This window comes from Frankliniella occidentalis, unplaced genomic scaffold (genome assembly GCF_000697945.3).
Source record: "Frankliniella occidentalis isolate FOCC.00 unplaced genomic scaffold, Focc_3.1 Scaffold25, whole genome shotgun sequence".
In the NCBI taxonomy this organism is placed as follows: Eukaryota; Metazoa; Arthropoda; class Insecta; order Thysanoptera; family Thripidae; genus Frankliniella; species Frankliniella occidentalis.
In genome coordinates, this window is record NW_026267155.1 from 2,292,456 (window position 1) to 2,296,687 (window position 4,232).

The window sequence follows — 4,232 nt, forward strand, 5'->3', positions numbered from 1 at the left end:
TCGTGCGCTCTGCTCATGCGCGGCTGGCGGGCGGCACGGTGCTCGGAGCTTTTGACGCTCATAATTCCCAAACCGTTCAAATTAGTTAGGGAGTGTAAGCGAGCCTATTTGTGTACAAATTTTAAGCTTTCTACACATTGCATTACTTTTTCGACACGATCCCCAGCCCGAGAACGAGCAAAGCAGTTCTGCCAACGTAAAACAAAAAGTTAACTATAAACTGATTATTTTAGAATTGCTTTCATGATTTGGTTGATCCTCACACATATACTGCACTATACTGCTTTCTCACAACATTACATATATTAAAGTTCCAAGTGTCAGCGTGTCTTACCCAAATAATTGTATGAGTTAATTTTTACGGGTTGCAATTTTTGGATACAAAATGGCGGATTAGCTACCCACGTGACCCCTCTCAGCCAATCAGAGCTAGCGCCTCCGGTCGCGGGTCTCTCCCAAATATAGGACTCAGGCGGTGGGTGCCCTGCCGTCTGCCGGCCCCGCGTTCCCGCCGCCCGACGCGGCGCTTTTCGGCCGGACTTTCCGCGGGGCGCTGAGCGCATTTAAGGATCGGCCCCCAGCCCCGCGGGAGGCGCGCAGGCACGCGCGGCGCTTTTCGGTGCTCCCCGTCATAAGATGAGCAGGGATCGCGACGGTAGTTGGCACAGGGAAAGCACCCTATCCCTATACTGCAACTGGATAGCGTCAGCGTCTGATAAATCGTTATTGGTCTGCTCTAGTTAACGCAAATTCCTCCCTCAGGCCTTAGTGGGAACGGCATGAATGATTGACAGTTGTAGCGAACCGATTGTTGGTGGTGTTGGTTCAAACTAATAAAATCAAGTCATCACGACAACACGCGGAGCTCGCTTAACGAAATCGGGAAAAAAGGGGGGGGGGATGAATTAGTGTCACGTCCGCAAACCGGCAGTTACCAAAATCAATCGTGTACAAACTTGCAGATAACAAAAAGCAAAGTGATGCGAAGAGAGAACGGAGGGCGAAGCTGCCGCGAGTATCCCAGCGTTGGAGGAATGGGAGGGGGGGTGGGGGGGTCCACAGCTAACACCGCAGCGCGCCGTTTAGGAAAACGGGCCGGGCCGGGCGGGGCCGCGGCCGCATGGGTTTCCCGCCCCGAGAGCGGGAGCGGAGCGGACACATCACACAGGCCGGGCCACAACAACGGTCGTGTTCGGTCGGACCGCATCTCACCCGACGTTGCCGCCCCGCAGCGCAGCGCAGCAACTGGTGCCAGTCAGGTCATCAGCTCCGGGTGCTCAAGGTCAAGCACGCGTCAGCCCATCCACCCAGATTACTTAACCGCCAAGGTAGGCCTAGTATACGTGCATATAGGAGCAGTAGTGTTTCGTGTGGTTAAGTTTAACGTAAGGTCCCTCCGTGTTTCTAGGCCGCAGTTAACGTTCTACTATCATGGATAATGTGGAGACGTCTGTGCTGACCCTGGAGCAGCTCCCGGACGACGTGCTCGTGATGGTGCTGCAGTACGTGTCCGTGGAGGACGTCCTCGCCAGCCGCCTCGTGTGCAAGAGGCTCTGCGGCCTGGCCCTGCACCGGGACGTCTGGCGCCACCGGTCCCTCCGCGACGACCACCCCCGCGCGGGCGCGGTGCTGCGCCTGGCCCCGTGCCTCGACACGCTGACCGTGTCGGGCGAAGTTCCGACCCTGGCGGCGTCCACGACCAGGTGCGCCGCAGCAGGTTTGATCCGTTGGGCCGACAAGAAAGAGGTCTTTAACGCTGCGGAGTACGCCACGGCCGTGCGCAACCAGGAGTCCTACGGCCGCCTTAGGAGGCTTCCGCTTGAGCTTTGTTCAAACCTCGGGTCGAAGACTACAAACGCCGAGCTGCTGAGGACGGTTGTATCCTGTTCCGCCCTGGAGTCGTTTGAAGTCTATGGCCGACTACCAAAAACCTCACCCCGTTCTACAAGGGCCGCCCAGGGCGTCGCTCAAGAACTTCCGGTGTGCGGTGGTCAAGTATTCGGTATGCTTTGCGCACGCCATTCTGATTGCGCACGCGGCTACGCTGGAGAAGGTCGACTTCGCCTCGGGTTTCTACATCAAGGAGACGGCGACGGCAGCCCTGTTGGCCGCCTTGCCGAGACTCCAAAGACTGCGCTGCAACGACTCGCTTGGAGGCCTGGAGGCCGAGGCGGCGTGCAGGACGCTCAGCGATATCTGCATTTCCCTGGGGGAAATAAACGTCAAAGTCGAGGTGGTTGCGGAGTTCTTTCGCCGAGCCAACCAACTTCGACGCGTCTACCTGCCATTCGGTGAGGGCAACGACATCGCGGTGCTGGTCGATGCCCTGGCCTCGTCCTGGCGATCACAGCTCGAGCGACTATACTTGGGCTGGCTCGAGGACATGGGCCCGCTGGTCCGCGCGCTGCCCGCGCTGCCCGCCCTGCGCTACCTGGACTTTACTGAAGTTACGCCCGACGCCGACAAGCTGCTCCTGAGCATCACCCCCGCCACGGCCCCGGCCTTGAGGAGGCTGGAGTTTAGGCGCTTGTCGTGGTGCCCCCACCCCTGGATACACAAGGCCGCGGTCAAGGCGACCCTCGACGCGAACACCTCGCTCCATATTCTGCTCGGGTATTATCCCAAGTGCGTGCTCCAAAACTGCGGGGCATGCCTAGCGGTCTGTCACCAACAAGTAAATTGGCGTGAGGGAGGGCTTAGGAAGATAGGCCTTTTCGCGCATGACCACGACGAGTGTCCCTCACCGGACGTACACACTGATCGTTCTCACAATGACAACGAGTGGAACAGGGAAGGGGCCCTCGAGTGCACGTGGATCCATGTGTAATACATTTATGCTTCAACTTGGGCCGTTCCTCAACACGCCGCAACGATTCTTGCTTTAGGTGTCACATTGTCACACTTGGATTTCAGATAATATTGTGTGGAAGTATGTGAAAGATGCCCTCTTATGTTCTGTACCAACTCGTGCTCTGACCTCCGTTAGCGCTCCTTTTGTGTTTTATTTCTACCGAATGCCTTCTACCACTTCTACTAGGGGGTCAAAATATACTTGTTTTTTGGTGCATATAGGGTGCCTGGTTTGTTGTTTCAAATTTTCCTTTACTAAAATGTTGAATAAATAATGCTCTTCCGCACTTTGGAAACGGGTCATTTTCCCTTCTTTTCCGACAAACGCCCATACAAAACGACGGCCGCATGACCACACTCACTACGGCGCTTAGGTGGGCAGCCCACACGACGGACCAAAAGTAGCCACTGTCAGACAATCGCGACAACAGCGGGCGACATCGTGGCCACGATATGAGTCCAGTTGTAGAGACTCGCTACATCGGCGATGCGACAAAGGCTCGGCGAAAGGCCCCCGGCTGGTCCAGCCTGGCTGCCGCAAAGATTCGGACCAAGGAGAGAGATGGCTCCCTCTCTCTCCGTCCCTCCTCAGCGCAAGCCGCGGCGCGAGGTCCCACCAAGCCCGTCTATCAGGACTATCTGCACTTCTCTCTCACTCCAGCAGCAGAGCCGTACGTCAGCTTCGTGCTGGCCGCGCACGCCGCGACCCTGGAGAAAGTCTCGCTCTGCGAAAGCCGGTGGAGCCTCGAGCTCCATCGTGGCACTGCTCGCCAGCATGCAGGCCGCAGCCGCCTGCGAGTCGCTCAGGCAGGTCACCCTTCTGGTCTATCGTCCTCATCTCCAACGCGAGGACGAGGGACAACGCAGAAGCCGGCTGGACGCCAGGGAGTTCCTGCGCCGCGCAGACCAGCTGGAGTCGCAGCGCCTCGAGTACAAATGTAGAGACATCCGCGTCGGTCCCTCCGTCCTGTCCCTGTCTCCGCGGTCCCGCCTACAGCGCCTGATGATCGCCGACGACCGCCCTCTGGACTCGGACTACCCGCACCTGCAGCCGCTGCCCGCCGGCCTGCCATCACTGACTGCCCTGCACCACCTCGAGCTGAACGCCGTCGTGCTCGACGGGCTGGCCGGGGCCCTCACCCCCGTCACGGCGCCGGCGCTGCGAACTCTCAAGCTCCTGAGCCTGAGCGTCGCGGGCCGAGGGAACGTGTGCGGTCACGCCTTGCTGCACAGCAGGTTGGTCCTATCTCTAGTGGCGGACAACCCCGCGCTCGAGCTCCGCTTAGAACCGTCGTGGTACGAATGCTACACGTCTCCCACTTGCCAGGCGTGCCGCTTGGGCTGTCAAGAGATGCGGCGGCGCGACAGCGGTTGGGGGGGGG